Source organism: Ipomoea nil, unplaced genomic scaffold, assembly GCF_001879475.1.
Source record: "Ipomoea nil cultivar Tokyo-kokei standard unplaced genomic scaffold, Asagao_1.1 scaffold3377, whole genome shotgun sequence".
Lineage (NCBI taxonomy): Eukaryota > Viridiplantae > Streptophyta > Magnoliopsida > Solanales > Convolvulaceae > Ipomoea > Ipomoea nil.
Window position 1 is genome coordinate 2,403,563 of NW_017619805.1, and position 15,608 is coordinate 2,419,170.

Consider the following 15,608-nt stretch of genomic DNA (forward strand, 5'->3'; position numbering starts at 1 on the left):
AGTTATGCTGTGCATTCGTATTCACCATGCATGGTGCATACAGATGCAAAAACGACGTCGTTTTATTAAAAATGCGCCTCCCCTTAAAAAAAAAATTCAGGTTCGATTCCTAGCAACAACATTATGTTGTTCATTCATTTTGAAATTTTAGTTCATAGATTATGGAATTTTAGTTCATCGATTATAAATAGTAGTTCATCGATTCTGAAATTTTAGTTCATATATTCTGGAATTTTAGTTCATTCATTCTGGAATTTTTAGTTCATGGATTAGATTTTGAAATTTTAGTTCATAGATTTTGGAATTATAGTTTATCGATTCTGGAATTATAGTTCATCGATTCTGGTGCATACGGACGCACAACATAATTTTCCGACATTTGGTTTTTCAATAGTTGACATAACCGATTGAAAAACAAAATTTGATTTTCCATTAGTTATATCTATATTATTATTGGTCTGTTATGAATATTAAAAAGTAGCTATTTGTTATTGACCGTAGTCAATTGAAGTTCACCTCTACCTAGAATAAAACTCCCACCAACTAATTATGATATGAATAAATTAAAATATGTTGTGTTAGTAGGGTATAAAAAATGGAAAAAAAAAAAAAAACGAAATCTATGTACTACTCTTTGCTAATATTTTTTGCATGCTACTCTTTGCTAATATAATAAAATAGAAATCTATGATTGTGAATAGAATAAAATCAACACATCCTTATTTCAATCTATTTTTCCTTAAAAACAAAAAAAAAACTAGAAAAGACAATTATATTAGTTGATGAAATGACAAATGAGAATAATTTATGAGATGACCAGTTAGAGTTATGTGCATATGATGGATTGAGGGGACCTTTTTCCTTTACCCGTTTCCAATTTCTCTGTTGCCGACAGAAAACAAGCGTGGAGTTTTCGTAAAGAGTTTTATTACAAACGACTTTTAATCTCTATTTTCTTATTTTTACTTCATGACTTGACAATCATTGATAAATTATCTTTATTATGTGAATTTCAAGAAAAATGTCTATATCAAAAGTTTAAGTGAGGAAGTAGAATTAGAGAGTCCAAGTAGCATTTTTCTAATGCAAGTCAATTTCTAGGCAACCTTAATTAAGTCGGTGTTGACTTTTGATATGTTTGATTCTCAAGAGAGGACTATTGGCTACAACCTATGTTAGTTTACCTCGTCTAGTACACACCTTTGAATAGTGAATATTAGTTTTCGTGTTAACAAAAAAAAAAAATAATGCAAGTCAATTCGGAGCAAACATCCTCAAGTCCACAGTAACATAATAACAATAATAACAATAATAATAATAATAATAATAATAATAATAATAATGCAAGTCATTTCGGAGCAAACATCCTCAAAGTCCAGAGTAGCAAGAGCGGAGGAGGTGAGTACATACTACAAAGATTGGGGTCACAGTATCATCAAGCTAAATAGATGTGAGTATCTATCTATCTGATCACCCTTGGTTATATCAGTAAATCTTTAATTTATCCCAGAAACGTTCTTTGTTCTATTCTTGATCATAATGAAGAAGCACTTTGTCTGTTTCATTGAATATGTTGATCATAATATTCTTGGCATGAAGCACGGAATATTTTAATGCCTTATTTTATTGAATTACTCTCTACTTTGATGCTTGATTGGTTTGCTTTCACAAGGTTTCATTGCTGGACCTTTCCACTTATTAGTACACATTTTTAAAGAAATCTATTTTTTTTTCATGTTAGCTGCCTTGTCTGTTGTCTGCATTTCATTTTTAGTCTTCTTTCTACACTGAACTTGACATATCTGCTTATAGGCAAATCTAGGGTTGTTCTCAGGGTTTAGACTTTGAGGGAGTGACGAGGGAAACCCATAGCCACTACCTACTCGAGGGTTTATACGGCTAAATCTTGCCTTATGACCATAGCCGTCAAAGGACCACAGGTAAACCAGCCGAGGTTGTTCATAGCTACTGGGAGTTGCAACTTGTAACCACGTGGTTACCAAGTCAGCAATCTAACCAACTTGGCTGGGTTACCCCTTGATGGTATGAGTTTTTGTTTCAGAAGCATTGACTATTACACCGAGTTTAGCCAAGTATAAGCAGCTGCATCTCCCTAGTTGTATATTGAACACTTACTGATAGTTCAGGCATCCTACTTGAATGAAACTTTAGAAGAAAATGGCAGATATGCATGTATATGTGATCTGTGGGTTGATTGGATTGTTGTAAGGGTAGTAGAGAAGTTGGGACATAGATGGATTTGTTGGCCAACCATGTCGTAATTCCTACCCATTCTTTGACAGTTTGAGTTACTTTTAGTTACTATAAAATATGCATTGCTCCCTCTCTTCTGCCTAATTTAAGTAGCGGTTGCGATATGACAGATGAGGTTTTCCATGCCAAATGTCCTTGTTTTCCTGATTAGTGCAACATGGATACATCAAATTCGCGGTGGTTAGTGCTTCGATCTTGTTTTCTTCAGTCTTGTGTATGTGAGGTGTTCAGGTTTGACCTCTTTAGTTTATTTTAGATGTGGATATTCTGTTGTTTTGTGTGACTGTACAGAACATTGTTTTATTTACTTACTTCTCTGACTTAGAGGGGCCTTATAATGGCATTCATGACAAATAAGTGGGAATGCGCCTATTTCAGTGACTCGAGACGTATGATCCCTGCCAATTGTTCTTCGTCCTGTGATTGCAATCTTGGTATGCCTCTTGATCTTGTTTATGAAACAACCCTCCCCTGAAAACCACACCAAAAGACTGAATCCAATCAATTAGTTAATCTAACCCATGACTTTATAAAGGCATATGTTCTCTCTTATATTTTCAATGTTAGACTCTTAACAATATACATTATGCAGAAGGGTTTAGTGAAAGTAGATGGATGTGTTATGTCCTGCAGACTGCTTGCCTTTAGTTGCTGCTGAACGTAACGATGTTGGCTGTTTCACTTCCTGCGCTTGCAGTTATGGTATTTGGCTCGTACGATCTGACAAAGTTGAGGGCAGAAGGAATCAATTCTTGATTTGCTTATGCAGTGTTTCATTGCTACTTTTTAGGGGCTGTGAGTGAAATGCACTCTCCAAATAAGTGGATTTTCAGCAAAGGCGTTTTCGTTGCCCGGTCTCTTGCTTTGTTCTGTACTTGCAACTCTTGCTTCTGTTGCTCTGATGCTGTTCTATATCCACCTAAGGAATAAACACTCCATCCATCTCCCTCAGTTTTAGTCGGAACAAGAAATGAGTTTTGGTAGTGCCATCCTCTTCTAGAATAATGCACATGGGTCAAACCACACTAAAAGACTGAATCCAATAAATTAGTTAGTCTAACCGATGGCCTTATAAGCCCATATATTCTTTCTTATATTTCCAATGCAGGACTCTTAACACAGGTATCTATTGTAACCTTAATTTGCAGGTTGTGTGTTGTTCAATGTTCCACTGCTGTTCAGAAACAAAGTGGGAACATCATATGGAACAATCACACGATTTTCATACATCGAGTTAGAGATTGCAACGGGTAAGTTCTCATGTTCCAATCTGATTGGAGTTGGAGGGAGCAGCTGCGTTTACCGCGGCCAGCTGAAGGATGGAAGAGTTATTGCAGTTAAGAAAATAAAAGGCGGCGAGGAGGGAGAACCAGACAGAGAATCCTCTTTCTTGTCAGAGGTATGAGTTTGAGGTTAAAACGACAACAATGTTTCTGTGCGGTGTTAGGTTATTGCAGGCCAATACGTTTTGTGTGTTCTTGCTCAGATAGAACTGATATCGAGGCTGCATCACTGTCATGTGGTGCCATTGCTGGGCTATTGCTCAGAACGCCACGGGAAACGCTTTCTCAGGCTGCTTGTATTCGAGTACATGCCTAATCGAAGTCTACGAGACTGTCTGGATGGAGCTTCGTCGGGGAGATGTTTGGAGTGGAATGCTCGGGTTGCAATTGCCATGGGAGCTGATCGGGGGTTGGAGTATCTACACGAGGCGGCAGCGCCAAGGATTTTACACCGGGATGTCAAGTCCACAAATGTTTTACTGGATGGGAATTGGAGAGCCAAGGTGATTAGAAACCTCTCAAGTACTAGAATGGGAAGATATCTGCATTTTTTTTAAGACTTCCCTTTTAGGACTTATCTGTTTGGATATATGTACAGATGTCTGACATTGGCATGGCTAAATGCCTGCAAAATGATGGAGTGCTCAGTTGTCCCAGTTCTCCAGCTAGAATGCACGGGACCTTCGGTTATATTGCACCAGAGTACGTGATTGGCCAAAGAGCCTCTGTGAAATCTGATGTTTTCAGCTTTGGAGTTGTGCTTCTTGAATTGATAACCGGGTGGCCACCTATTCAGAAGTTAGCAGACAAAGGAGAGGAAAGCCTTGTGATATGGGTACACGGCAAATTATCCTATGCGCACGTGTGCACATTGCAATGTGCGCACGTCTCTAAAACGGCCTGAAAACGACGCCGTCCTAATTAAAAAAAAATTACTTCCAAAGGCCGTTAACGACGTTATTTTTGATTTGGCAGCCAATTCATTCGAGTTTTTGGTAGTTTCCAGTCGTGATTTGGTAGTTTCCATTCGCAAGTTTCGCAAGTTTATTTTCTTCTTTCCTTTCGCTTTTTGTTGTGCGTTGGTGTTCTGTTTTGCGTTATTGAGTTCGTCGATGGAGGAGGCAACAGATCGGGGAGATCTAATCGGAGATGGTTTGTCTACGATTCCAGGTTTCTTTCCATTTGATTTTTGCGTTTTTTTGCATTTCATTTATGTGATTTTTCTGGTATTTGAGATTTATGAGTTTAAAATTTGTTTTCAAATTTATATTTGTGTTTGTTATTGGGAGAATTTGCAATGTATGTGATTTTAGGTTGTTTTTATTTGTGATTATTGCGGAATGTGTGGTTTCTACTTTGCATACAATCCTGAGAGTTATACATTCATAAATTTGAATCTGTAAATCCATAATTTTGGAGTTCTACATTCAGAATTTTTGAATTGTATATCCTCAATGTTATTTGGTAATCTGTATCTGCTTGTAAAATCCATATTCATAAATTGCAAGTTACATGTTCATAATTTTACACTTGTATATTCATAATTTTTACTGCTCTGCTCCTCTGTTTTCTATATTTCAGTGAATGAAGATTTGGTGGGTGATTCATTAATTGGTGATCAATCAGATGTTAACATTGATGGCTCTTCTTCGATTCCAGGTTTTTTGCATACAATCATGACAATTATACATTCATAAATTTGAATTTGTAAATCCATAATTTGTGAGTTTTACATTCATAATTTTTGAATTGTATATTCACAATGTTATTTGGTACTCTGTATCTGCTTGTAAAATACATATTTATAAATTGTAAGTTACATGTTCATAATTTTACACTTGTATATTCATAATTTTTACTGCTCTGCTCCTCTGTTTTCTATATTTCAGTGAATGAAGATTTGGTGGGTGATTCATTAATTGGTGATCAATCAGATGTTAACATTGATGGCTCTTCTTCGATTCCAGGTTTTTTTCATAGTTTTTTACTATGTGATGTGTGCTTTGAAACCATTGAATTGTGATTCATAATATTTGACATATATATTCATCGTATTGTACATTCCTGTTATGTGTTATATGTTTGGATGAAAATTTTATTCTTTTTGTAGAGCATGGCTGGATTTATTCGGCATTCCCCATTCCCCCTCTACTTAGGAATTATATTTCCATCAAACATCAATAGTTGTTATAGTTGAGGTTATATTTTATAATTGCAGCTGTTGAAGACTTGGTTGGTGTTGTAGTTAGTAATGGTGATGAAGCTTTTGAGCTATACAACGAGTATGCCTATAGAGTTGGTTTTAGTGTGAGGAAGGGTCAACAACGTTACAAGGCCTCTACTAAGACAATTCAAATGAAGAGGTTTTTCTGTTACAAGGCTGGTTTTAAGGCAAAGGCAGATAGTGGTGTCAATTTGTATTCAAAAATTGATATAAGGACGTGTTGTGGTGCATTTGTTTAGTTTGATGTGGGTGGGGATGGGAGGTGGACAGTTACAAAACACGTGAAAGATCACAATCATGAGTTATGTGCTTTAGACAAGAGTCATCTACTTCGTTCACATAGAAGAGTGGGGAATAATCAGATTTCTTACTTAAAAGATCTGAAGAAGAGTGGGGTTGCAGTGGCGGATGGTATGAGGTTGTTGAAACATCAATGTGGGGGGTCTCCAATTGTTGGGTTCACCAATCGAGATGCTTACAATTCACTGGCTTATGATAGTTTGAAGTGTTTGGATGGAAATGATTCTAATTCCTTAATTTAAATATTTAGGAGGAGGCAGTTGAATGAGATTGATTTTTTTTTTATTTTGAAGTTGATTCAGATTCAAGATTGTGTAGTTTTTTTTTGGAGGGATGGTCGAATGAGACAAGATTATGTGTTGTTTGGGGATTTGTTAGTGCATGACACAACATACCGCACAAATAAATATGATATGATTTGTGGACCTTTTGTAGGGATGAATCATCATTGCATGAACGTAATGTTTGGATGTGGTTTTTTGATGAATGAGAGGACAGAATCCTTTTTGTGGTTGTTTAAAGCATTTTTAAGATCTATGGATGACAAGTGTCCACAGTCTATCATAACAGATCAATGTGCAGCTATGGCTGTGGCTATTTCTCAAGTGTTTCCAACATCACGTCATCGTCTTTGCATATGGCATATCGTTGAGAATTCAAAGAAGCATATCAAGACATGCATTAGGGAATAATAAGGATTTTTTGGATTTGTTTAACTGTGTGTTAAAATACACAGACACTGAAGCTGGATTTGAATTTTATTGGACAAGGTATGTTACTATTCAATGTTTTTTTACTGGTTTTTAAGCATTGGAGTTGAATATTTATAGTATGGAAGTTTTGAACATATAGTAGTTAGGTTTATGAAATTGTGATTGGGGTATGATTTTTGTATCTGTTTGGATTTTTTTTTTCTGGATTATATTTACTCATCTTGTTTATTTACAGTATAGGAATTATGAGTTGCTGTTTAGGAATTATGAATCTTTTTGTTTAGAAATTATGAATCTAGAGTATAGAGATTATGAATTTACAGTACATAAATTATGGATCAACAGTGTTAGGTTTGTGAACATGTGTTAAAGATTTGTTGATCTCATTGCCTTTTTTCATATAAACTTATAGCCCGTTTGGTTCACGGAATAGGCCGGGAACAATTGTTATGCTATGGAACCGTGTTCACAAAGGATTGTGAACACGATTCTGAACGACGCCGTATTGATTTAATGGAGTAACGGTGCCGTAATTGGCACCGTTAACCTCCACCAATCATAATTTTTTTTTTTTTATTTTTTTATTTTCGCGCTTATATACACACGAAGCGTCTTGCACAAGCTTCTTCATCTTCCATTCTCTCTGTTCTCATCCATTTTCACCATAATCTCCAGTTCTCATCAACGCTGTCTCCATCATCCATTCTCGCTGTTCTCGTGATCGATTTTCACCATTCTCTTAGTTCATCAACACAGATTCCATCACCATTCTCACTGTTCTCGTAGTCCATTTTCACCGTTCTCTCACTTCTCTCCGGTCGTCAAAGCTACTTGACTTCATCACCATACAGGTATTAAGTATCTTACATTCTTAGGGTAGGGTTTATAGAACATAAAAACGTACATTCTGTATACATTTTATGATTTTGAAATAGGGTTTTGAAATCGTAATATACTGTACATATAGTTCAAAATGTTATGAATGTAGAGTTTAAAAATTATAAATATACATTCGAAAAATGTGTGAATGTTCATAAATTTCGTGAAATATGGAGTTATGTTATGATATTATGGATGTGTGGTTATAACATTATGAATATACAGTATGAACATTATGAATGTAGAACTCTGAAATTTGAACAATGTGAATACAGAGTACTAGGATTATGAATGTGTGGTTATATGATTATGGACATATAGTACAAACACTATGAATATGGGACTCTGTAATTTGAACAATGTGTATACACAGTTATAATATTATGGATATAGATTTATATCATTATGAATATGTAGCACAAACAATATGAAAATGTAGATTTATATGGCATTCCCCATCTCCCCCTACTTAAAGATTATATTTCCATCAAAATCATTTTAATTCCCTTCTTTATTGTAATTTGTTATATATAAAGACATCATTTTAACATTTTTTATGTCAACAATGGACACGAAGATCCTACTCTAAAGAACGTACAAATGGAAGCTCAACAGAAAATGACAAGAGGGAGAGTAACAAAGTTGGTGTTAGGTTCACAAGGTGCTGAGCCCTCAGAACCACATCCTGCACAACAAAGCACTGCAGTGCAGGTTGAACAACAAAAGAAGCGAAAAAGAACCACACGAGCCATTTTAAATTCACAATCTGCTGAAATATCACAACCACAATGTGAGCAGCAAATCACCGAGGATATTGCCAGAGAACAGAGAACCAAAAATAAGAATGATATGAAAGGAAAACAGATAGCCCAACAAGTAGAACAAATACAACAACAAGACGAAGAAGAAGAGAGTGATGATGAAGATTCTCCATATTTTAACACACGGATGGGCCCAAAAATAATGTTTCAACTTGTACAAGGGCTAACGGCAGAGCAGAAACAATCTGTCATAGATATTGGCTTTGGATCCCTCTTGCAACTCCAGTTGTGCACAAATGAGTCGCAGTTGGTGCAGTATTTGACCAATAACTTTGATGTTTGCAAGTCTGAATTCATATTGGAGGATGGTAGGCTCCATGTTCAAGAGGATGACATAGAGTACACATTAGGCATCCCACGGGGTCAAAAGGAGGTTGAAGTGGCCCCAAAAAATGAAAATAATTCAACACATGAGTACAAAGCTGTCTTACGTGCTTGGAGGAATAGGTGGGGGATTAGGACTGGTTCACCAATAACAACTAAAATGGGAGCTGTGATTGTGAGTCGGGGAGATTACGGTGATGAGTTTAAAAGAGACTTTATGGTATTGACGGTTTCATGCATGATGCGGGGATACCAGTCACGGAACTGCAACTTCAGAGTCATCAACTCCTTGATCAACATTGGGGATATCAAAAACTACAACTGGTGTAGCTACACATACAAGTCCCTTATTAGATCCATTGAGGAGAAGGTCAAAAAGCCTAAGCGTTTCTTTATTGGACCAATGGCATTCATTCTGGTAAATTATTTTCTTTACTGAATTCATTGTGTTTAGTGATGATCTGACTTTGAATACAGTGTTATGATATTATGCATATATGATTATGAAATTGTGAATATAGATTTATTAATTTATGGTTAAAAGTGTTGTGAAGTTGTTAATATATAGAGTTGTGACAATAAATCTATGAGATTATGGATATACAGTTTATATATTATGAATGTTCAGATATGGATTTATGAATATAAAGTTATACAATTGTGAACATGGTTCTTTGAAAATTATGAATTTGCAGTTATTATATTATGAATATGTAGTTATGAAATTATGAATGTACAGTTGTTATATTATGAATGTTCATTTATGGATATATGAATAAGTTATACAATTGTGAACATGGTTCTTTGAAATTATGAATATGTAGTTATCAAATTATGAATATGTGCTCTGAGATTATGAACATATAGCTCTGACATTATGGATATACAGTTATCAAATTATGAATATATAGTTATGAAATTATGAATTTACAGTTCTGTTATTTTTTTTTTTACCGGTGTTTTTTTCAAAATTGTAGTTATTCTACTTCGACCGCGTTCAATTCAAAGGGATGAAGGTCGACAGGACATACCCCACACTTATTGCATGGACCTCTAAGCTTGTAAGGAAGAGAGTTTCTGCGGAGAGGAAGGCTGGTGGGTTTGGGAAGGGAAAAGTTATCCCAAGGATAGAGAGGCCTGCTGCTGCATCTGTTGTTGATCACATTGCTAACCCTGATGCTGATCATAAAGTTCCCCCAATCTCTGTGCCACCTTCAAGTGTTGATAGAGTTACCCAGGTGCTACAAAAGCTTACAGCCAATGTCCTAGAATTTGGAGAGGCAATGGCTGCAATTGGGAAGCAAGGCGCACCTGTAGATGTTATGAGGACAGCCTTCTCTGGAATTTCTGGCATGCTTACTGTGGCTAGCACAATGGAAACCTCTTCACCACCAACCTCCTCACAGCTTGACGACATTTTCTTTGGCTAAGAGAGTTTCACAGCAGCAGTCGATGCTTTGGTGGACGCCTTCCATAAGACAAGCAGGCAAATGGAGGTAGAAGCTCCCTCCTTTGATCTAGGGATATCTCTAACCCCAGTACCATTGCATAAACGACCAGCCAAACCGAGCACATTGGAGGAAAAACAGTTAGATGCCCTTGTTGGGAAAATTGGAGGTGGTGCTGCTACTGTTTCAACCTCTGAAGACCAAGAAGTAACTCCTCTCGTTAGGGTGCCATTCAACCAACCTACTGATGCTACTACCCCTACTTCTGAGCTTGATGATGTTGACAGGTAAACTAATATAATTATGTATGTTTAAGATCAAGATTTTCAGCCTCAGTTTTTATATACAATTATGAGTTTGCAGTATTTAGATTATGAATATGAATTTATGAAATTATGAATTTACATTTATCAAATTATAAAATATTGTGCTTTAAGATTATGAACATAGAGCTATGAGATTATAGATGTACAGTTCTCAAATTATGAATGTGAATATAGCTCTCTAAAATTCTGAATATAGAGCTATAAAATTATGAACATATAGCTCTAACATTATGAATTTGCATTTATGAAATTGTGATTATATTGATATGAAATTATTAATATATAATATATAATTAGTAAATTGTTAGAATTATATTCTGTTATTATTAATTGATTACCTGCATTATATGTAAACACAGTGCATTGCAAGACAGTGAAAATGATGTTGAAGATGTAACTGTCCGAAAGCGGCCAACAAGAAGATTCATGAATATCCCGCTGAATCTAAGGTCACCTTTCTGGACTAAGAATGAACGGTTTGTCCACAATGCAACTGTTAGAGAGAAAATCATATCCAACTATGCATTCCTGGATGTTTCTTGTGATTATCCATCAGAGTATGTTTCAATCTAAATTAATTACTTGAATATTTAAAATGAATTAGCATGAATTTATTTGTTTATTTATTTGTTTGTTTATTTTTTTGTGTTGTAGAGAGATACTTTTCAGCTCTAATGACTTCTATTTGACAAGAGGTCACTTCCACACACTGAGCACTGGTGAGGTTGACAGCAACTTACTTGATGTATGGTCATTGCGTCTTACAATTCTTAACATACAACGAGCATTGGGGCAACCAAAGTGCATCTACTTCAGCATATCAGTACATGTAAGTGTGTTATGATTTGCAACAAACTATTTTTTAAATTTGAATTTACATTAAAAGTTCTATGGCTATATAGTTATGAAATTGAGAATGTAAATCTCAATAATTCTGGATATATATTCTAAAAATTCTGAATACAGAGTTGTCAACTTTTGAATATTAATTTCTGAATTTGTGAATCTACATTATCGATAATCTAAGTGTTAATACATGATTTTCTCCATAGCTGCAAATTGACCCAGTTGATCAGTGGATGAAGGATCTTCCACTAGAGAAAAAGAAGAAAAATTTCAATGACAGGTTGCGTTTTGAAATAACAAGATTTGGCAATCTTGACATCAATGATGCAGATTTGGTAATTTCTATTACACAAACTAAATTTTTATTTATTACATCCAAAAAGACTAACAACGCTTTAATTATTCCTTATTTAAAATTTAGATATTTTTTCATGTGCTTCGACATGGTCACTATTTTGTTGTCTGCATCAACACCATTTCAAAGACAGTCCAAATTATAGACAACAAATCCCTACCCCTTGATGTCTTAGAAGTGGACAAATATCAAGATTGCCCACATTTGCTGGTAACTAGATCAAAAACTTGAGTCTCTTATCATTTCTTACTTATATATTTATTATAAAAAATTGTGAACACTGACATTTTTTTTCTCCAGATGACTGCATTCAAGGAATACCTTGCAGCAAAAACTTCACCCCTGCTATGGAAATTAGATGACATTCCTGTAGAGTTTGTCAATATGCACTGGAAAGAGCTGGATAATGCAACTGACTGCGGTGTATATGTCATGCGACATCTGGAAACGTATAAAGGAATTCCAAAAAAATGGACACCGGGATTTAGGCGCAATACTCGTGTAAATGTAAGAGTATAAAATATATTAGTTATACATTACATATTCTTAATTGTTTTTTGACATTTCATTAAACTGATTATTTAATGTTTTTTTCTTTCCTTTTTTTTTTTGAAGGCTGACTTCATTTGTGAACTCAGAGCTAAATACGCAGCTAACATTATCACATGGAGTGTGAACACCGTAAAACACACAATTATGAAGGCAGCAAAACAGGTGTCCAAAAAGAAGTGAATGTAGACTGTTGTTGTGATCTAAAAACTTTGTGAACATGAAAGAAATGGTTTTGTGAATGTTTAATTCTGAACTTATGACTGTGGGTATCTTTTTTTGAAAGGCATGAATGTAGACAGCTAATTCTGACAATCTGGTGTTTTTTGAAAGGCATGAATGTAGACACCTAATTCTGACAATCTGGTGTTTTTTGAAAGGCATGAATGTAGACACCTAATTCTGACAATCTGGTGTTATGTAATGTGAGCATATATTTCTGCTCTTTTGAATGTATGTCTATTAATGTGAAGTATAGTTGTGAAATTGTCAAAATGTACTTCTGTAGTTTTAATTGGAAATTATGAATATATAGTTGTGAGATTATGAACATGTAGTTATAAAATTATGAATTCACATTTATTAGATTATGAAAATGTAGTTATAAATTTATGAATATACTGCTCTAATATTCTGAACATAGACCTCTAATAAATTATGAATTTACGCATATGAACTTATGAATATATAGTTGTGTGATTATGAATATGTAGATATAAAATTATGAATTCACAGTTATAAGATTATTAACATGTTTTAAAAATTTATGAATTCACAGTTATGAGATTATGAACATGTATTTATAAATTTATGAATATACTGCTCTGATATTCTGAACATAGACCTCTAATAAATTACGAATTTACATGTAAAATTATGAATATATAGTTGTCAGATTATGAACATGTAGATATAAAATTATGAATTCAAAGTTATGAGATTATGAACATCTAGTTATAAAAATTATGAATCTATAGTTGTGAGATTATGAACATGTAACTATAAAATTATGAATATACTTCTCTAAGATTCTAAACATAAACCTATATAATTATGAATTTACACATGTAATTATGAATTTATATTTATCAAATGAAATTATGAATTTACAGTTATGAATTTATGAATATACAAGTCTACAATTCTGAACATAGAACACTTTGACATTATGAACGAATAGCTCTACAACTATGACCAACTAAATCACAGATACTATGAACATAGAGTGCAAAACTTGTGAACATAGAATTCAAATTAACCAGTTCTTTAACAAAAGGCAAAAGAATAGTTCACATTGTGTTCATCATATCTCTATATTGCATTTCTATTAACCAGTTCTAATAACACAATCTCAGTCTAGAACTACATTGTCGTCTAAACTCTTATTAAAATGAACAAACTGTGAACCCCCAGAACTTGGATATACAAGGTATCCATCCCGAGCAATCTCTGATATATTTTCCAAAACCAAAGACTGTACACTGCTCTTTGTAATTGAAGCAACCTTATTTGCAGCACTCTTTCTCCCCCTTGCTATACTGTATTTCTTCTCGATAACACTACTCCTCCTTCTATTACGCCCACCTTTCAACTTCTTGGTTAAAGGATTTTGTACAACACCACTTGATGATGAAACCCCGCACTCTTCAATGTTTACTTCCCCAATCTCAGCTTCCACCTTTTTCTTTGCATTCTCGACAGCCTCATCACAAAACTGTCTAGCAACAATGTTGTCTTGACTAGAAACAATCAACCTTTGGAATTTTCTACTAATCTCAACAATCCAAATTGAAGAGGGGACACTGACGTTATAGAACAAAGAAGCAATGTCCACATTTCTACTATCAACAACCTTTTTAGTCCATCTTTTCAGAATGTATTTATCTGGAATACTAGAAACACAATTCACATGAAGTATACGTAAACAATGGCAGCAAAGTATTCCCAATTCAGAAAACAACTTGCAACTACAAGAAATTTCCACATTGATTGGCTTAAAACTTACTTCATGCCTTATAATATCTATATCTGGTCGCCACACATGATACTTGTACTCAAAACCATCATTCAAAACAATTTCTTGATGACAAGAACTACCTTTCATAAATTGTTCCTCAAACAAATAGTAGATCTCAATAGTATATACCTCTCTAGCATGTGAAAGAAGTTTCACATGGTCCATCATCATAGCAGGTAGTCCTTGTGCACACCTAAAATCTTCACCATTTTCTTTACTTCTCCATTCAGAAATAACGCCAACAAAAGATGAGTAGAAATCACAAAGACCGGCAGTCTTAGATAGCCTTCTAGAAATAGAATGATTCGTAGTTTCACTCCTTTGAGAAGATAGAATACCCCCAGAAAAATAATCCTTGTTAAATGCTGGACACCACTTCTCCCTACAATCATAAAGCTTTTCTAACCAAGTATTCTTATGACACTTATACTCAGTCATCATCCTGAAAATATACAAGACGCATTCACTAAGTTTATATGAAAAAAGGCAATGAGATCAACAAATCTTTAACACATGTTCACAAACCTAACACTGTTAATCCATAATTTATGTACTGTAAATTCATAATCTCTATACTCTAGATTCATAATTTTTAAACAAAAAGATTCATAATTCCTAAACAGCAACACATAATTCCTATACTGTAAATAGACAAGATGAGTAAATATAATCCAGAAAAAAAAAACAAACAGATACAAAAATCATACCCCAATCACAATTTCATAAACCTAAATACTATATGTTCAAAACTTCCATACTAGTAATATTCAACTCCAATGCTTAAAAACCAGTAAAAAAACAGTGAATAGTAACATACCTTGTCCAATAAAATTCAAATTCAGCTTCAGTGTCTGTGTATTTTAACACACAGTTAAACAAATCCAAAAAATCTTTATTATTCCTTAATGTCTTGATATGCTTCTTTGAATTCTCACCGATATGCCATATGCAAAGACGATGACGTGATGTTGGAAACACTTGAGAAATAGCCGCAGCCATAGCTGCACATTGATATGTCATGATAGACTGTGGACACTTGCCATCCATAGATCTTAAAAATGCTTTAAACAACCACAAAAAGGATTCTGTCCTCTCATTCATCAAAAAACCACATCCAAACATTACGTTCATGCAATGATGATTCATCCCTACAAAAGGTCCACAAATCATATCATATTTATTTGTGCGGTAAGTTGTGTCATGCACTAGCAAATCCCCAAACAACTCATAATCTTGTCTCATTCGACCA

General features: G+C 34.4%; 1 pseudogene; it reads left to right on the forward strand.

Moving 5' to 3' along the window:
* Window positions 1-2,135: 2,135 nt before the first annotated feature.
* LOC109170925 overlaps window positions 2,136-15,608 on the forward strand; it is a 37,547-nt pseudogene continuing 24,074 nt past the window's right edge.